We start from the raw sequence: 20,996 nt of genomic DNA on the forward strand, positions 1-20,996 counted from the left end.
GGTGAACTGGCCCTCATTACGCAGTACTGAGATAAGGGGCAGACAGGTGATGGAAACCCCGCCATGTGTGTCAATTGTTTCTCAGCGGTACCTGAGTATTTGGCTTTCTCTCTACATATACCCACTATCAGTGTAACAGGTTTCAGGGTGGTAGCCGTGTTAGTCTGTATCAGCAAAAACAACGAGGAGTCCTTGTGGCACCTTAGAGACTAACCAATTTATTTGGGCATAAGCTTTTGTGGGCTAGAATGATGAAGTGGGTTCTAGCCCACGAAAGCTTATGCCCAAATAAATTGGTTAGTCTCTAAGGTGCCACAAGGACTCCTTGTTGTTTCCACTATCAATGTAGTGCTTGAGCATATCCCAAGTGTTCTAAAAACTTGAAACTACAGGAGTATATTTCTCTTTCCAAGAGAGAGGAATAGTGTGATTATTTTTGATGGTAATGCTGTATGTGTACCTTATGGAAGGAAAGCCAAATCAAAGGGATAGTTTAGCATTTAGTCCTGGCTTCATTACATTTTGATTCTGAAGGGAATATTTATGTATATTATGCTTAATATGTGATCTTGCCAGGGTTGGCACCTACCATTGCTTCTAATATGGATGTTTTCACATCTGCTATAAACAAAAGCTGGTTGTTATCTTGAGTTATGGCAGCCACATGGATACCAGCTCACACAGTCTCACCAATTTTATCTACACAAAAACAAAAAGCAGACTATATGAAACATTAGTACATTATAAAGTCTGGAGAATGTTGTCTGCAATTACAGTGATTGGTTAATGAGGCTGCCACTGCAATTATGGAAGTGCTTCCAGAATCCCCGGCCCCCACCCCCATCTGAAAATTTATGTCTTATCACATCTCATGCATTTTGCCTTCCTTTGATCCACTACTTTCACTGCACTTTCTAAAAGTTTTGTTCAGCAGCTTTTTCTTACAAAAGCACTGGTTGTGCACCCACCACTTTCTTATATTCCGTGCTTGCATTGTTGAAAATCATTGCACAAACACATGCCAGTATTCAAGAGTGGTTTGATATCAGAAGGAACGTTGCCAGGGGAACAGCTGCAGATTCAGATAATCATGTATCCAGCATAAGGAATATATAAGAGCAATAACATTACCATTTGATTGGTTTTCCCAGGCATCGCAGTTTGATTTAAAGTGAATGTCAGGAACTGATACTGAAAATCCCAAAGATACAGTTATGTTAGACCTGAAATTGTAGTGATTCTCTTGGTTTAATAACGGTTTATAAATCTTAATGATTGGCTTGATCTTGTAAGCATGCAAAATTCCCATTTTGGTCTATGTTTTAAATAGAACAGGAGTACTTGTGGCACCCTAGAGACTAAAAAATTTATTTGAGCATAAGCTTTCGTGAGCTACAGCTCACTTCATCCGATGCATTCAGTGGAAAATACAGTGGGGAGATTTATATACATAGAGAACATGAAACAATGGGTGTTACCATACACACTGTAAGGAGAGTGATCACTTAAGGTGAGCTATTACCAGCAGGAGCGTGGGCGGGACCTTTTGTAGTGATAATCAAGGTGGGCCATTTCCAGCAGTTGACAAGAACGTCTGAGGAACAGTGGGGCGCGGGGAAATAAACATGGGGAAATAGTTTTACTTTGTGTAATGACCCATCCACTCCCAGTCTCTATTCAAGCCTAAGTTAATTATATCCAGTTTGCAAATTAATTCCAATTCAGCAGTCTCTCGTTGGAGTCTGTTTTTGAAGTTTTTTGTTGAAGAATTGCCACTTGTAGGTCTGTAATCGAGTGACCAAAGAGATTGAAGTGTTCTCCAACTGGCTTTTGAATGTTATAATTCTTGACATGCCCCTCTGCCATATACATTGGTCAAACTGGACAGTCTCTATGTAAAAGAATAAATGGACACAAATCAGACGTCACCCCCCACTGTTCCTCAGACGTTCTTGTCAACTGCTGGAAATGGCCCACCTTGATTATCACTACAAAAGGTCCGCCATGACCCCACACTCCTGCTGGTAATAGCTCACCTTAAGTGATTGCTCTCCTTACAGTGTGTATGGTAACACCCATTGTTCCAAGTTCTCTATGTATATAAATCTCCCCACTGTATTTTTCCACTGAATGCATCCAATGAAGTGGGCTGTAGCTCACAAAAGCTTATGCTCAAATAAATTTGTTAGTCTCTAAGGTGCCACAAGTACTCCTTTTCTTTTTGTGAATACAGACTAACGTGGCTGCTACTCTGAAACCTATGTTTTAAATGTTACAGATAACCAAGTGCATTCAATGGGCCCATTTCTCCATTGGGCAAAGCGGGTGTAAAATATTGCCATTCTGATCTGTTAACTGGCAACTGTAATTGACTGCAAAAAGTCTGTGTTGTGCCTAGCACAGTGGGGCTCTGGCCTCTAAGAATTCAACGAATAAATAAGGTGCAAGACAGTGGAGAATTAGGCCTTATGAGCTAGATCCTCAACTCGTGTAACTCCATTGACTTAACTGACAGCACTGTTGTATGGCTGTGTGTGTATAAGTTTCCACCTTTCATTTTTTATCTTGTTAAATATCCTTTCATTACTTGTGATGTTTTGTTGTGGGGCAGATTGTTTCCTTAGGTAGTTTTCAAATGTGCTGCTGAACACTCTTTTGTAAAATAAAATGAAAACAAAAACAAAACCCGCATTCTGAATGGCTTCCAAGTGCATGTCTACTGTTTGGCCTATGTCAAGTAATGAATAAAATTTTAGGCACACTGAATCTCTGCTCATTACACACTAACTTCATATGGCAGCCATTTGCCTTATATTTTTTTCTTAAGGAAATTTCTTAAGGAGTCCTGAAGATTAAATATTAAAAATAATGAACATTTTCAGAAAATATTATATATACTATTTTTCACCTTAAAAACTATCTCTGAAGCTTATACCAAAATATTAAACTTTCTTCCCTCCTTGTCAAAATTTCCTGACTTTAGCCAAGGACTTTGAGAAGTCACTTTAGCAAAGCACATTTCATGATGTATTGGGAAAAAAAATCCCTTGGGTATATTGCAGTAGCTTAGCTGATTAAGTTAACATCTAATGGAAAAAATTATACATTACTTAGTTCAAATTAAATATTCACCATATGGAGGGGCAAATTCTTTGATAAATCATGAAACTAGCCAATTCTTGAAACGCTGAGTGCCAAGTGAGTGCAACCCTGTCAAATCCAACTGATATTTTTCCACTGATGTCAGTGGGGCCATTATTTTACTCCTGGGTTTGTTTGGATTGAGACAAAGTTCCCATTTCCCTGCTCAAACCCTGACAGTCTTCCAGACTTTGCTGAAATAGTGTGTGGATTCTCACTAAGTCTGAGAACTGGTTTTGGTCCAGCAGCTGTCATTACATCTTGTGAGTGGGTTCTCCCAGGGAACAGAGGTGGGCACTGGTCAGTCCAGTGCAGTAATTCCAACTAGCGCACAATGTTTGACCAGAGCCCAGATGACCAGAGCCCAACATACAGACTTCCAGACCTGACTGAACTCCACACGCTTTTTGCAAAGCCACCAAAGATCAGATGTCTAGTGAGCAGCATTAGGGCAAAGGAGAAAGATCTGGATGGGTTGGGGAAGTAAGGAACATGATGGGAAACAGAGAAGGGATAGGAAGAAGATCCAGCTAAGCTCTGGATAATCATCTAGAATGAAACCCTGGTCCTATTGATATTAATGGGCATTTTACCATTGATTTCAATACAGCCAGGCTCTTGCTCATTAACTTTTGGGAATTTATGCAAATTGTACCTGCAAACCTTTTCAGGGTCACACATCAGTTATGGCTGTTAGACTATTGCTGCAGATGAACCCAACCCAAAAATCATTTGTGAGTTTGGGTAATTCTAGCTCTGGATCCATATGTGTAGTTTTTAGCTCAGTCTCATTTCACACAATGAAAAACACATCTGAATTCAGAAATGCTGACAAATAATACTGCCTTTCCATCGTCTTGCCAGCTGACTGATGGTATCAAGCTTTCATTCATTTCCTCCTTATTTTATGGTTTGTTTCCATCACTCTGTTGTCTTTCTTCTCACTTGGGCCCAGAGTGTTACTTGTTCAGTTTTTAAAGAAATGTATGGCTTGTAGGGAAAGTAATTTTCCCCATCTGACTTTGCTTTGTGAATCTTACTATATAAATACTATGGATTAGGGTAGCCAGTTTCTCCATGACATGGCTTAAAGCAAAATGAAGAAAGATAACCCCTCATTATAGAAATCTAATGAGAGAATATTATCAGAAGATCGTGAACCAGAGAAACATTAGTTCTGAATTGCTAAGGTCATTGATGTTTTCCTCTAAATGTTAAGATGCATGCATATTTTGTTTTTAAAAGTTCTAGATTGACTTAAAGGATATTTTGTTTGCCTAATGTGTGAAAATCTCCCAGTTTGTACAGCTCCTTAAGTTGTTTCAACATCCATCCGTCCCTATTTCAATGCCCACTGAAGGCAAGCTCAGTACTCTCATAGTTAATTTACTCTTGAAGAAGGTGTATCCAACAAGCAAATTAATTCGTCAAGGTGACCTTCAGAGCCAACATTTTTACTCCAGATAAAGAATGCCATTTCAGCTTGATTATGAAATTCAGCTAAGTGAGCAGGCAGCAGCCCTTCTATAAAACACAGCAGCATGGCAAAAGAAAAATTACTCCTACAATCAATGTGAATTTTGTTTTCCACTAGTCTTCATCTGCTGGCACTACATATTCCTCAGTCTTTCCTCTCTTTTGTCATGCTCTGTAAATCTTCTCCTGTTGCATGACTAAAAAGAAAAGGAGGACTTGTGGCAGCTTAGAGACTAACCAATTTATTTGAGCATAAGCGTTCGTGAGCTACAGCTCACTTTTATGTTTAAACCGGCTTGTGGGTTAAATACTTTTAAAATCCCTATTTCATACACTGTATAATAGTACAGTGATTGGCTTTCCTAGTCAGAGCTGGGACTATAATTCAAGTTTAGCAGTTTCCTGTTAATCACAAATTCCTGTTAAGATGTTTGCAAAAGTCCCCCTGCAAAGCCCACTGGATGAGTTAGATCTTTGGAATCATAGTAATGGAGGGCTCAGTCCTGCAGGACCCCAGTGGCATCCGTGGGAGGTTTGCCTAAGTAAGGGCTGGGGAAGCAAGTGATGTATTTCTATGTTCTATCACAATAGTTACTTTAACATATGTCACTGTAACAGTGTCCCTGCAGAGCCCCCCTTGGCTCCTGCCCCCACTGGGCTGAGAAAATCAAACCGAGACCTTTAGGTGCAGTGCCCGCCTGGTGCTTTTATTTACAAGCTGTGCTCCCACCACCTTTCCTCCATATACATAGTCCCCTTCTTGCAGTCCACCAGAAGGAGGGGGGGGCTCGCTCTCTGCTTCCCCTCACTGCCTTTCCTCTTTCCAGCTCCCCGCCCCCAAACCCTGGCTTCCTTCCCCTGGGGCTCTTATCCAGCTCCGGCCTGATGAGGCAACAGCTGTTCAAGCTTCCCCGATCAGGGCCAGGTGGCCTACCCAGCTCCAATTCACCTCCCTTAATTGGAGCTGGGGTGATAGAGGGTTGGCTAAGCAGTTTTCTGCTTACCACCCTGTCACAGTCACCTATTAATATTTTAGCCATCATTTCTTCCTCTTTATTTCCTCTAAAGGCGTATCTTGAGGTGTTTCACTTATCTTTAAGTTTTGGGACAATGTTCTTTCACTCGAATGAAAGCAGATCTGGAGCCTGTGTGGTTAATGGATCCCAGAGTTAGTGTAAAATTCTGTTATGCAAGAGTCTCTGATTTCTGCCTGTTGTGAGCTGGAATAGATAGATAGAATATGTTGAGCCTCTGTAAAGGAAGCTGTAGTTATGTTTCAGTGCAAGCTGCCATATAAGTTTATGATTGTGCCGGCTTCATTTTTTGCAGAATAATTCGTGAAACTAAGACTCTTCCACATCCTTTCTGGAGCTTCATTTTCATGCTCTTCAGATATGATCTGCTCTAGGAATTATTTTGGAAGAAGTTCTATGACCTGCATTATGCAGGAGGTCAGACTATATAACACAATGGTTCCTGCTAGCTTTGGAAGTTGTCAACCTATATATGAAAGTTTAGCAGAGTCCTTTAAGCCAGTGGTTTTCAAACTCTTTTTCTGTCAACCCAGTTGAAGAAAATTGATACCCACAACCCAACGGAGCTGGGGATGAGGGGTTTGGGGTATGGGAGGGGCTCAGGGCTGGGGCAGAGGGTTGGGGCGCAGGGGTGAGGGCTGTGGGAATGAGGGGTTCAGGGTGTGGGAGGGGACTCTGGGCTGGGTCAGGGGATGCGGGTTTTGGGGTGCAGGAAGGGGCTCTGGGTTTGAGGGAAGGCTCAGGGCTGGGGCAAGGGATTGGGGTGCGGGCTTAAATCAGCTGGCTCCCAGTCAGCAGTGCAGCAGGGGTGCTAAGGCAGGCTTCCTGCCTGTCCTGGCACCGCGGACCACTCCGCACCCCAGAAGCGGCCAACAGCAGGTCCGGCTCCTAGGCAGAGGTGCACAAGCAGCTCCGCACGGCTCTCACCCGCAGGCACCGCTCCCACAGTTCCCATTGACCTGTTCCCAGCCAATGGGAGTGCAGAGCTGGTCCTCATGGTGGGGGCCCCTGCACCTAGGAGCTGGACTTGCTGGTGGATGCTTCTGGGGTGCAGCACGGTATCAGAACAGGAAGGAACTAGCCTGCCTTAGCCAGGCAGCACCGCTCATGAGACTTTTAACGGCCCGGTCGGCGGTGCTGACCAGCGCCGCCGCGACCCAGTGCCTTACATTTCACAACCCAGTACTGTGTCACAACCCGCTGTTTGAAAACCACTGCTTTAAGCAATATCACAGTAACCTTTGCCTGTTAAAGTGGGAGCTCTTAATTACTGTTTATTGCCCAGATTCATCAGCGTACTAAAGTACATACCTAACTTTAAGCAGAGGAGCAGGTCATCTATGTACGCAGCAATAAAATAGATGATGTTTTTTAAAGGTTTGTGTCAATTACATTTCTATTATGTGTCTCATTTTGTTTAATTCTGAGGAAAATCATACTGCAAGACCAGATTCACTGGTCATTGATACCTATTAAATGCTCAGCATTACTGCTTCTGAAATATTACACCCTTTTTTCCCTGTATAAACAATCTTCAAAATCAGCTCAGAGCTTCTTGGGCACATGGCGTGAAAAATGACAGTTCCTTAAAACAACTTTTCCTGGACTGACCAATGAAGGCCTTGATTCTGCAAAGAATGTTGGCAGGCAGACCTCTGTGACGTGCAGAGAGCCACTGGCTTCAGTGGGGCTCCAAGTGGTATAGTCGTCCATTATTACTTATTTCTATTTATTATATGTGCCTAAAGGCCCCAAAAGATGCCATGTCCCCATTTTGCTGGGCATTGTACAAGCACATAGTAAGAGACAATCCCTGCCCTGGAGATTCTAAGCACCCATATGTGAGCTGCTGCCATGATTGTGGCCCTGGAAATTGTTAAAGGGACAGTATTAGGTTAAAGTGCATGGGCCACGTTCTTACAACCGTAATTTGTTACTAATAACACCTTAGATTATTGTACGCACACTGTCGAGAATGTTGAAATGTTCAAACAAATACTGTTTTCACTGAATTTTGAAAAACAATCATGAAAACATTTCTCCTAATATTTGATCTTGTTAAAAGTTATCAATACAAAACCTAGAACTGGGTTTAAAATGACCTGACAGTGTCCTTTTAATGTCATCGTTTATCCACACAACAGGTCCCACACAAGCGGCAGCATTGCTAGCTTTCTAGTCCTTTTATCCCACCACTTAACTGGTGAGAGAAATCCTCTAAGGATGGGGGAGTAGGTCTGTCTCCATGACCTTCAGCCTTGAGCTTCTCAGTTAGTGCCTGTGGTGATGGTATTGTAATCTGGGTACCTGTCTAGGTGGGACCACTGCATTATTTCAGTCATTACCAACTCAAGCTGAATTCATAGCATGAAAGCTCATTGCCAATCTTCTGAGCCATCCAGGTCCCTGCAGCTCATCCTTTAAACTAAAGCATGACTAGCCAGTCCATAATCACAAACGGTGACAAGCAAGCTGCATTCTTGATCCCATGGACAATAATCTTTAAAATCCAAAAAGATTTATGAAATCAAAAGGCCACATAAACACAACATTTTATGAGATGAGACTGAGAAGAGTTTTGATTTCCTGTATAAAAATTTACAAGAAAACAATTTAAACTGAAAGGTGAATTGCAAAACAAAATCCCATTTTTTTCCCCTTTTCTGCCCCTGCAGATGTATAATGGCCATCACAGAGATTGTTTCCTCCTATTTCTTTATTTTTTTTCTGCTGGTGTTGGGTTGGTTTTTACATTAGAAATATCAGGTTCTGTCTTCCTTACTTTGTTGGATGACTTTAACAAGGTCGCTGGAGGCCCTGAACAGAGATTTCACATGAGGCTGTAACCAGAGTTTCAGCTCTTCCTCCTACAACTTGGGGGTGGAAAGGGTAGAGGAAATGTGTCTTAGACAGACCTGTTTAGATAATTAAACAGACTAGTAAAGCTGTTTTTCTTAAATATGTTTGAACATTTGGAGTACTTATCTTGTTTGAAAGCTATTTATTGGTTCTCCTTTCGGCAAGTTGACAGACTTCAGTAAGGAATTGTTTCCATGGTGTATTTTCTAGAGGTGGACCCAAGCCAAAACCCGGATCCAATCATGCACAAACTTCAGAAGTTTTGGATCTGGATGCAAATGTTGTGATACAAACCCAGCTCTGTTGTTTTCTTAATGTGAAACCTGTTGCATGTTCTCTAAAAGCTTCCTTGTGTTCTAAGTGTTCGGCTGATCTACTCTCTTGGACGCTTTCCTGAAGCAGAAAGGCTTTCGCATAAATGTTAGATTTTCCTGTAATCCATGTTTTTGGCTCACTTTTCTTTCCCAGATGGCATTTTGTACTGAAGTTTTGGATTGGGTGGGGTTGCAATATCAATACAGATAGAACTCTTCATTACGTTCGATGTGGTCACTTATTTATGATTTTTTAAAATAACATTAATGGGAAATGCCTTACATCCTTTCAATGGAAAACAAATAAATTAGCCCCGCCTTTCTATTTCACTCACACTACAGTGTCTCTCATGAATCACAGAGCTACTACCAACAGATTGTGCTTTTATTTCTCCTCTTAGGAAATGGATGAAAGGTTTAAGTTCTGACACAAACAGGAAAACACACTATGAGCATTTATCCTGAAGGCATCAACTCTTTAAATAGCTACAGAGTAGTGTGACTCTGTTTCTCACAAGGGCCAAAAGCTCCACTGCTCTTTGTGTCTCTAGTCCTTGTATGACTAGAGGCATAAAGCTTTATCCTATCACAGTGTGTTCAGATAGCTTTCAGAGTGTGCATGTTTGTGACTGTAGGCTGGGAAAGGATTTACTGCCACTGGAGACATGAAGAAACTTGGTTTCAAATATATTTTGCTCTGTTCCTTTAAGAATATCATAAGTGAGACTTTATTCGGCTCCAAGGTAAGGTTTACAGCATTTACTAAATCAATAATTTTTCAACCTTTCAATGTTCTCTCCTTTCTTGTTTTTCTTCAACAAGCAATGACGGGACGGGGAGAAAGCTGTCAAAGATATAACTAGTGGAATTTTCCAGCTACACAGGAAAGGAAAGGGGGGACAGAATGATCCACTGTAGAAAAACAATTGGATGCATTGTAAGTGAAAGTGATTGCAAGACAGGCATAAGTGTGTGTTTTGTGTTTCCAAAAGTGTTGACTGAATGTAAAGAAAAACAAAATTACTTGAAGGTCTAATGTCATGAAACTTTTAAAGATCCTATTAATATTGCATGTAGCTTCTACAATTACTGTACTGTTTATGACAATTGTTTACCTACAATACAAGTTTCAGTAACTGCCTCCTGATTTACTTCTTGGAACAGAATTTTTGCTTCACATAAAATTACACAAAAATTTCCCTATTGTGTAACAGAAATTCACTTTCTTGAATTTTATGTTATATTGTAATATGTGACATATATGACACTGAGGTATTTCTGAATGTTGTGACCTGATTCTGATTTCGTTTACACCAGTTTCACACTCTGTTTATTTCAGGGGAGTTATTCCTCATTTACACCAGTATCAGGGAGAAAAGAATTAGGCCCTGAGTCTTGAATGGACCACAATATCACAAGTTACACAGCTAGATGAGAAACAACACATTTTAAATTCACAGATGAATTATCCAGATCTACAATTTCCAAATGTTCATTGAATCTGAACTTATCTAAAATGTAGTTCAGCTCTGAGTACTTGGAAGTCAGGATTTTCAAATATTGCAGACTATTCTCTAAAGGACTTTTTTTACCTAAAGGAATTTAAATCTGATAACAACTAGGTGAACTCCAGAAACATATGTTGAAGATCAGTTAAAAAAAAGTTTCTCATTAGTACAATGTGAAATTTTCAAGGGACCTATAAACTATCATATGTCCTTGTCACTGTAAATCTCCTCGTTCTGGGGAAATGTAACTCAGATGACATATGTCTTTTTTGAACGAATACAATATTTTAAAAGAAAAGGAATTGAAAAATGTATTTATAAAATTAAGTAAACAAATATAAAAATATACCCATTCTTCCCCATTGCCATGCTCCCCACATTCATCTTTTATTTCAACATTCCTTTTGATTTCTATCACACCGATTGGCTAGCTTGCACAGCTCTGGTACCATTTCTCTTTAAGAGCATAGCTTTGGAGCCATGGGAAAAGTGTCTTTTAACAGCTCTAATGGCCACAGGTGTACATGCACATGATAAAATGGTCAACACAACCATCCCTTCTCCAGAATCCCCTGAGCCTGGATCATTACCTGCCACATAAATATTCATGGTAGATACTTTATCCGGGGAGCTCCTTGAGGAGTTCTTCCCCTATTATCCTGTATGTGGAAAAGGTTGTGCCCACCCATCGAATAGCCACAGGACCTGGCCCCAAACCTGGCAGTTTACTGGAAATCCACTGGAGGCCAGTGCCATCAGTGGTACCCAATACTGCAGAGAACTCCAACAGGGTGAGTATTAATGTATTTCAGTTGTCTATGCTCAGGAAGTTGCAGCAGGAGACACTTTCTCTGTACTGTGCCCAGGCCTGACATTTGACTGTGAAAGATCCAGGCAGCTGACCACACTGGAGCAGCTGACTTTTGCTAGCTAGTTTCTTGATTAAATTGCTTAGAAAAGGGAGAGAGATTAGACACTGCATAGAACTTTGCGATGTCTCTGGTGAGCAGTGGTTTCCTTAGTACCAGTCAGATTATTGCATGTTTTAAGATGAGTAGTGGTTTCCCCGCATGAAAGGAGGGGTTCAAAAATTGTTGTTAGAGGTTCCAAGAGCTCACTGCTAGAAACATGTGCCGGGGTCAGTCACCAGAGGGGGTTCTGATTGCCCTCTGTGCTTCCGTGACTATTACATGTGTGGATGTAATGTGTGGATGAATTCTTAGAAAGAAAGGACATTTTTTCCCTCTGGTTATGTTTTAGGCTTCCTTTCAATGGTCTATGAAGCCATCACAGATGTTGGTGAACTTCATCTAGCCCACCCCCCTGCGCTGAGGCAGAATTAAATATACTTAGATCATCCCTGAAAGGTGTTTGTCAAACCTGTTCTTAAAAACCTCCAACTATCCTTATAGTTGCTTAACTATCCTTATAGTTAGAATTATTTTCCTAATATCTAAGTTTCCCTTGCTGAAAACTAAGCCTATAACTACTTATGCTCACTTCAGTGTATCACTGTCCTCTTTATAATTGAAGTCTGTGATCATGTCCCCCCTCGCCCTTCTTTTCTCAATACTCACATCCCCAGTTCTTACAACCTTTCCTCTTAGGTCATGCTTTCCAAACCTCTTGTCAATGTAGCTCCAATTTGTTCACATCTTTCTTAAAGTGTTGTGCCTAAAACTGGACACATTACTCCAGCTCGTGCCTCACCAGTGCCACGTAAATGGAACAGTTGCCTCCTGTGTCTAATGTATAACACTCCTTACGTCCCAGAAGGACATTTAAGGTTAGACTTCCTTATAACAGGAGTTGCTGTGCTCTGGGGCTAAGTGGAGGCGGTTCAGGTTTTCAAAGTGATTTATGGTTCAGCAACATTTTGCATGGTTTAGCCTTGCTGCCTCAATGAGGAAGAAAAGTAGGATTCCTTTGGCACTGTCATGAGAGAGGCATAGACTTATAGAAATTCTCTGGTGTTTAGTGATACATTGTTTGAACATAATGGCCAGATCCTTAGATTTTGTAAATGGGCATAGCAACATTAAGAATAAGGTGACACAATATTTTATTCAAACATTTTAATTATCCTGTATTAGAAAGCCTCTGCTTTTATCTTAGAACCATGTAAAAACTTGTCAATTATTTTGGAAAACTCTACAGAGTGAAACCTATTCAAGAGAATGTAGTTATGAGGCAACCTCCTGTTTTGAGACGTATGCCACCCCCCAAATTGATTCCCAAGTATATTGAATATATTAAATATAGTTCTGCTCCATCTTTATTTTAAAGACTACTGCCATTAAACAACCAATTTCTGTTGGTCCCCTGAGATATGTCTTATGTCTCTGCATACATGTTATCTAGACTTCTTCATAAGGCTCACGGAAGATTATGAAAATATTCCTTCCCCCAGTTATTTTGTTCTGATCTATGTTATGTATTCATATAGATGTAATAATCTTCCCCTTAGGACATTGTTCATGTATTTCTTAAGAAAAAAAAGATTAACAGCACAATAAAATGCAAACAGCCTTACTCTGCAGAGCCCTTGCAGAAATCCCAGCCAAGTAAAAAGAATAAATAACAGCTGTGCTAATCAAAGGGAAGTTTTAAAAGATAAGGCTAGAATTTAGATATGAAAATACCCACAAAATGGCAAGCTTAATGTCCACTGAGTAGGAATTTCAAATAGAATGCACACTGCAGTTTAAAGCTTTAGGGTAAAATTTTCCAAAGTGGGCCAGTGATTTTAGGAGCTTACATCCCATTTTCAAAATGACTCAGGCACATATGTCTTTTTGACTCTTGGAGCTGCTGTATTGCAGTCTGTGCCTTTAAGAGCTGAGCTTCCCAGTCACAGAGTCTGAGCAAGGCACTATTAAGCTTTTATTATGCACAGCCAGTTAGAACCAGATACAGAATAAATTAGATCTCTTACAAGCACCTTGCACACTGAGTGATCACTGAATACCACAGGTGAGCCTTAGGCTCCCAAGTGCTTAAGTCACTTTTGAAAATGGGACTTAGACTCCTAAGTCACTTAAGCACTTTTGAAATTTTTACCCATAGTCTACAGTCTTGTCTGGGATTCCAGGAACAGGCAGTGACCCATCAACAGCAAATTGTAGACTGTAGCAATAGTAGCTGAAATAAAAGAAGTAAGGCCCAGATCTTCAAAGCTAGTTAGGCGCCTAACTCCCATTGATTTTGATGCCTAAATATCTGAAACAACAAAACTCACAATCAACCTAATATGTTTACAAGAAGGCAGAGTAGTGACCTCAATTTGAGTGAAATAGAGGAGGATGTGTTAGTCTGTTTTAAAAATCCTGGCAGAGGCATTTTGAATCCATTGTAACTGACATAAATATAGCCCTTGCCTGGAAATTCTCCAAAGGAGAGAGTGTTATAACAGTTCAGCCAAGGTGTATTATAACAATGGCATGGATAAGCAATACAGTGTCCTCATGGAAGGATAGCATTGCAGATTTGTAACATTCATAGAGCACCTGCATAGTCACTGAGCTGATATGATCATTAAAAGATGGATGAACACCCTGAGAATGTTCACCCCTAGCATGCATCATGGCACTTACCTAGACAAGAATGGAAAGAGAAACATGGATTTGTGATGATAGGGAGAGCAACAACAACTTAGTTTTACCAGTCAGTTTACATTTGAGCATTTGGACATGATCTACTATGTTTGCATAGTGATATTAATTATTTTTTATGGAACATCTAGTCAAGAATATGTGGTGGGTTAACAAAGCTCAGTTAGAAGCTCCAACCAGGCAACACTCTAAAAGCAGAAAGAGCTCTATTCCATGGTCTACGGCACTTTTAAACCACAGACTAGTGATTCCTTGCTCTATAGGGCTAAGCATGGGACGGGGAGCCAGGAACTCTTGTATTTTAATCCTAGTTTTGTGACCGAATTGCTGTGTAACCTTGGACAAGTCACTTTATTCCTCTATACCTATAATACAGGGATAATAATGCTTACTTACCCAACTTTCCGTGTACAGTGACGATTAATTAGCTCTAGTACAGCGCTTTAAAGATGTGAAGTGCTCCTGATTATGGCTAGGATGATATTTTAGTTATTACTGTTTCAGTGATATTGCTGCACTAATCCAGCAAGCACCAAAACAGAATTGTTGACGTTTAGGGTCCGATTTTCAGTTAGAATCATAGAATCATAGAATCATAGAATATCAGGGTTGGAAGGGACCCCAGAAGGTCATCTAGTCCAACCCCCTGCTCAAAGCAGGACCAATTCCCAGTTAAATCATCCCAGCCAGGGCTTTGTCAAGCCTGACCTTAAAAACCTCTAAGGAAGGAGATTCTACCACCTCCCTAGGTAACGCATTCCAGTGTTTCACCACCCTCTTAGTGAAAAAGTTTTTCCTAATATCCAATCTAAACCTCCCCCACTGCAACTTGAGACCATTACTCCTCGTTCTGTCATCTGCTACCATTGAGAACAGTCTAGAGCCACCCTCTTTGGAACCCCCTTTCAGGTAGTTGAAAGCAGCTATCAAATCCCCCCTCATTCTTCTCTTCTGCAGGCTGAACAATCCCAGCTCCCTCAGCCTCTCCTCATAACTCATGTGTTCCAGACCCCTAATCATTTTTGTTGCCCTTCGCTGGACTCTCTCCAATTTATCCACATCCTTCTTGAAGTGTGGGGCCCAAAACTGGACACAGTACTCCAGATGAGGCCTCACCAATGTCGAATAGAGTTGTAGTGGAGGAACACTCAGCACAGCCGAAGAGGGAATATTCAAAGGTCCCTTTTGCACTCCCATCAATATTAGAACTGATCCATGCCAAGCTAGTCTCCCAGTACTGCTGTGAACAATCTGAAGCTTTCTACAGGCTGTCATAGCAGCCGGAGCTCACCCAGGACATTGATGCCTGGGATGGGTAGTGTAGAGGGTTTCTATGCCATTAGAAGGATTCCATTTCCCAGAATACTTCAAATTGGTATTTTGTATATTTAAAAATGTTTAAAGCTAAAATAACATGTCTGGATCTCAATCTAGTATTAGAATCTTGAATACTTCTCTTGGAACAAAAGCCCACTCCCCTCACAAATTTCTAAGAGCTAGATCCTACGTCCATTAAAGTCAATGATTAAAAAAAAAACTTCAACAGAAGCAGAATTGCACCGTAAAGATATAATACTTCCTCATGAGAATATTTCTGCTGACTACATAGGGTTACATCTATGAGTTAGGACTGCTCACATGAGTAAAGGATTGCAAGATCAGACCCTTAAAGTGATCATTTTTTTATAAAGATTAGCATTCTCTCCAGCTACAGAACCTTCAAAGAATCTGGAGACAGGGTAAATAGTTTGCTTTGAACTATGCATGAACTATGCATGCTGCATACTGTAGCCTTCAGAGCCCTTCAGCATGAAATGTTTTTGGTAGATCTTTAAAGAAAATAAGTAGAAAAAATACCTAGCCAAAAGGTTGTGGGATGTGACCACTATTAAGGTAGCTGAGAGAAACTGGAAGGCTGTGGATAACCCTTTGGTATATGGTTTCCTATGTTCCCATTTAAAATATTTTGCTTACTATGATTTTATCCTTTTATGGATGTTATAAAGAAGGGTAATATGGCCAAGTAGTTCCGGCCCATGTTGGAATCCAAGTGGTTTGGAGCCATTGCTGAATCTGTTGGCTCTTTAAATCAAGCCCATTTTATGCTGAGAAACTCAGTATGAATGATTCAAGCCCAAGTTAGAAAAATAACATTTGGAATTTAGGGTGTTGCCTTGACAATAACTCACGCAGAAGCAATTCTTATGGTAGTTTTGCACAGGCTGAGTAATCACTTTAACACCACAGATGATCATTTATTTTGATAAGTTCCCAGTTTATGAGAAATGGGTAGCCAAAATGTAAGAAATGCTTGTTTTCTATCTTTTTCTTCACACCTCTGTTGAAAATGGAAACACACAATAAGGGAAGTCTGATTCTCTTGACATTTTACACACACAGGAACCAGGGAGTGTAATTTGTTGGAACTCTATGACCTTAAACTCCATTTTTCTTGGCTCCCCTGTTTCCCTGCATCAAGTTCAATCATCATCTTCAACTCTACTCCTCCCTGCTTACCTGGCTTTGTCTCCTATTGTGTCACTCCACCCACCATCATTCTGTCTGATATCAGCCCCAACGACCCATTTGACAACTTCTGGCACAAACAAATATGCGTATGTTATAAATTGAACACCCTCCCTGCACTTCTATGTGAGTCTACCCCATCTTCTCCTTTAAATATCTCCTCAAGACCAATCTCTGCCCTATACCTACAAAAAATGCCAATTAATGATGGCTTGAGTGGTAGATGTGGTTAATTTTTACTTACTTTATTTCATTCTAAATTAAATTACATTTAATAAAACCTAAAAATCTGACATTTAGGAGCATAAACAAGTCAGCCCTCATTGTTTCCAGTTTATCTCAGTTCTAATTTGGCTGTTTATATATAGACTGTGGATGAAATCTTGGCCCCACTGAAGTCAATCGAAAAGGTCCCATTGACTTCAATAGGGTCAGGATTTCAATCTGTATCTTTATATGGCTGAGCTGTTTGTTTTGTATCTTGACTTTTTGGCACGTAAAATGCTTTAGATACTTTGGGGATAAGGTCCACATTAAGTACCTAGAAATACAGAGAGATAAAGAGCTAATAATCCATTCTTCTGCAGTTACCATGTTAGATGATTGTTTTTCTGTAGGTAAAAACAGAAGCAGATTGCAATGAGGTAGTTCTTCTAGACATCATAGCTACATTGTTTTTTGTTAAGTAGTATTACCAGCACTAGTACTGTATATTCTACTCGGCTGATTTGGGACTCTTTCCAAAGTACTCTATAATCCCTACGAGTGTACTTGTGTAACATATAATAGAACTATGCTCATATGTTTATTTGGGTAAAAAACTTTCCAACCAAGTTTTCATTCCATCACAGCGACCCAATATGCCATAAATTACAGTACACCATGGAACAGAGAGCCTATGGGTTAAAAATTGTTCTATGGCAAACCCAAAGCTGTTGGATAGCAGAGAGAAATGGTGAGAAGTACATCTGTTCTTAAACTTCTTCCCAATTGTAATAATCTGATGTGTAATTAATACAATGAATAAGGGCATTTTTGGTTTTTACATATAAGATCAATTAAAGTCAATGGTTCTATGACACTCTACAATTATCTGAGAATCTGGCCCAGGATTTTTATTGCAACAGTCAATGTTGTCTCCTCCTTTGTGGAAATATTTAACAAGAAGTTCCCCACCAAAGAATTTTTTTAGACGTCTTCAGAAATTCCTTTTTGATTATTTTACATTCTTTCAGGCCGACCCTGCAAACAGTACTGACCATAATGCTTGCTAATGTAATGCAGGGTATCTGATAGGAATCATGCAATGTGATTAGTAGTTAATATATGGTGAATTCTAGTGCTTAGCCCCTTACTTGAAATATATTACTGTGAAAGTTGCAATTGCAATTGCCAGAATTAAAAGTAGAGGTGAGAAGTGAATGGTTATGGAGCCCTGAGATTTGAAGTGAATGGATCAAGGGATGCTCTAAATGGATTTTTGTAAACAAAATTACATTTTTAAAGCTGTCATAGGGACTGCCTACCGTGTGTGAGCAGGTCATCACAAACCAAGTCTGTCACACTTAAAAGTCAGACTCATGGAAAATTGTGCTGTTGCCCCCTACACACCACCCATATGTGAGGCCCAGCAGTTGAGAAGTACAAAGGATCACATTGTAAAACCATATCAAACCTTAGAGTCCTAAAGGGTTGAATTAGGGGTGAAATACCCTTGCTTTTCAGTGTTTCTTAGGGCCAAATTCTTTTCTCAGTTACTATCTAATGACAGTAATAATAGTGTTTCAGTGCTAAAGGGATAGCTGCATTAGAAGTACCTCAAGTATGATGAATAGGTACCTAGATAATCTTGCACTTGCAAACAAGTATTTCTGCATGCAAATACAGTAATTAAGTGCAAATTACCATATTTGCCTGAACAAAATTAGAGGCTGTATTGAGGATGATGGAAAATTTGCCCCTAACTGTGATTTTGCCACCATTTTATGTGTTTAATATTTCCATGTTTCTCCTTTCTTGTGCAAACTAGCTGGTGATTCTAGTGGCAAAACAAATTTTTAACAACCTCCAGTGCACAAGCCCATTCGGGTTTTACTTAGTCTCCTTCTTTGCTTGTTGAATTATTTAAACTTCATCTGTTCTCTAGACTCACTAGATTTGTTGCAGTTTGTAGCTGTATTGCGTATATGTTTTAAATAATAAGTCTGTCTAAATGTGAGCTGCTGGCAAAGGCCTTTCCATCCCATATTATGTGGTGTGAATAGATTCTGGATCAGTCTGCAAGTTAGCCCACTCTTTCTAATCTTGTTCATGTTTATAATTGCATACAAATGCACACACATTGCTATGCTGTGTCTATAATGCAGTGTGACCACCTATAGATAGTGCAGAGGCTAACCATCCAATGGGTGCTTGTGCTTCCATAGGTTTTTTGCTTTCCTCAGATTTGATGCCTCCCAGAGCTCTGGGAAGCAATGAGTGGCTGATGCACTGCCTTTCAGAAAGGTTCAGTGTGACCTTTTATCCTACGTGTAGGGGAATACATTAAGGCAAAATGTTCGAAACTGAGGATTACAAGGACAGTAATTATACAAAAGGTGAGTTCACGATAGTCAGACTTCTTAGGAGGGCTTTCAAGCAAATAAAAAAATGCAATCATGATTAAAAAATTTTACTGCACTTAATCACACTGTTAATAATAGAATACCATTTATTTAAATATTTTTGGATGTTTTTCTACATTTTCAAACATATTGATTTCAATTACAACACAGAATACAAAGTGTACAGTGCTCACTTTATATTATTTTTATTACAAATATTTTCCCTGTAAAAAACAAAAGAAATAGTATTTTTCAATTCACCTAATACAAGTACTGTAGTGCAATAGCTTTATCATGCAAGTTGAACTTACAAATGTAGAATTATGTACAAAAAAACAACTGTATTCAAAAATGAAACAATGTAAAACTTTAGAGCCTACAAGTCCAATCAGTCCTACTTCTTGTTCAGCCAATCACTCAGACAAACAAGTTTGTTTACATTTGCAGGAGATAATACTGCCCACTTCTTGTTTACAATATCACCTGAAAGTGAAAACAGGCATTCGCATGGCACTTTGGTAGCTGGCGTCGCAAGATATTTGTGCCAGATGCGCTAAAGATTCATATGTTTTTTCATGCTTCAACCACCATTCCAGAGGACATGCATCCATGCTGATGACAGGTTCTGCTCAATAACGATTCAAAGCAGTGTGGACAGACACATGTTCGTTTTCATCATCTGAGTCAGATGCTACCAGCAGAAGGTTGATTTTCTTTTTTTGGTGGTCCAGGTTCTGTAGTTTCCACCTGGGAGTGTTGCTCTTTTGAGACTTCTGAAAGCATGCTCCACACCTCATCCCTCTCAGATTTTGAAAGGCACTTCAGATTCTTAAACCTTGGGTTGAGTGCTGTAGCTATCTTTAGAAATCTCACATTGGTACCTTCTTTTCACTTTGACAAATCTGCAGTGAACGCATTCTTAAAATGAACAACATGTACTGGGTCGTCATCCGAGACTGCTATAACATGAAATATATGGCAGAATGCGGGTAAAACAGAGCAGGGGACATACAATTCTCCCCCAAGGAGTTCAGTCACAAATTTAATTAATGCATTATTTTTTTTAATGAGCATCATCAGCATGGAAGCATGTCCTCTTGAATGGTAGCTGAAGCATGATGGGGCATACAAATGTTTAGCATATCTGGCATGTAAATACCTTGCAATGCTGGCTACAAAAGTGCCATGCAAATGCCTGTTCTCACTTTCTGGTGACATTGTAAATAATAAGCAGGCAGCATTATCTCCTGTAAATGTAAACAAAGTTGTTCATCTTAGCAAATGGCTGAACACGAAGTAGGACTGAGTGCACTTGTAGGCTCTGAAGTTTTACATTGTTTTGTTTTTGAGTGCAGTTATGTAACAAAAATAATCTACATTTGTAAATTGCACTTTCACGACAGAGATTGCACTACAGTACTTGTATGAGGTGAATTGAAAAATACTATTTCTTTTGTTTATCATTTTTACAGTGCAAATATTTGTAATAAAAAATAATATAAAGTGAGCACTGTACACTTTGTATTCTGGGTTGTAATTGAAATCAATATATTTGAAAATGTAGAAAAACATCCAAAATATTTAATAAATTTCAATTAGTATTCTATTGTTTAACAGTGCAATTAAAAGTGCAATTAATCATGATGAATTTTTTCTAGTTAACCGCATGAGTTAACTGCGATTAATCGACTGCCCTACTTCACGAAAAGATTTCCCTGCAATCAGCATAATAAAAGATTATAGTGACAGAGTCCTCACTAAAGGTAATATCATACACTGGTGGAGAAATTACTGTGTCTAGCTCATCACAGCTACTTACAATACAGGACAACAACAGAAAGGGCAGTACAGAGCTGGAGCTATCAATGTTGCAAGAGGAAGTGGTGCGTGCTATTTAGGGTGACCAGACAACAAGTGTGAAAAA

At 39.7% G+C, this 20,996-nt stretch overlaps 1 protein-coding gene across 4 annotated transcripts in view; it reads left to right on the plus strand.

Annotated features, from left to right (window-relative positions):
* ARHGAP28 (Rho GTPase activating protein 28) overlaps window positions 1-20,996 on the plus strand; it is a 160,633-nt gene that overhangs the window by 91,665 nt on the left and 47,972 nt on the right. Inside the window, exon 1 of one of the 4 annotated variants that reach the window (XM_084621688.1) lies at window positions 9,251-9,567. The exons of 2 other annotated variants lie outside the window; for them this stretch is intronic. The gene's annotated coding sequence lies outside the window, so the exon portion shown is untranslated. Of the gene's footprint in view, window positions 1-9,250; window positions 9,568-9,660; window positions 9,762-20,996 lie in introns of those variants that run through there. One more of the 4 variants, XM_084621687.1, reaches the window with a different exon arrangement.

The sequence above is a fragment of the Lepidochelys olivacea genome (assembly GCF_965140295.1).
Source record: "Lepidochelys olivacea isolate rLepOli2 genome assembly, chromosome: 2".
In the NCBI taxonomy this organism is placed as follows: Eukaryota; Metazoa; Chordata; order Testudines; family Cheloniidae; genus Lepidochelys; species Lepidochelys olivacea.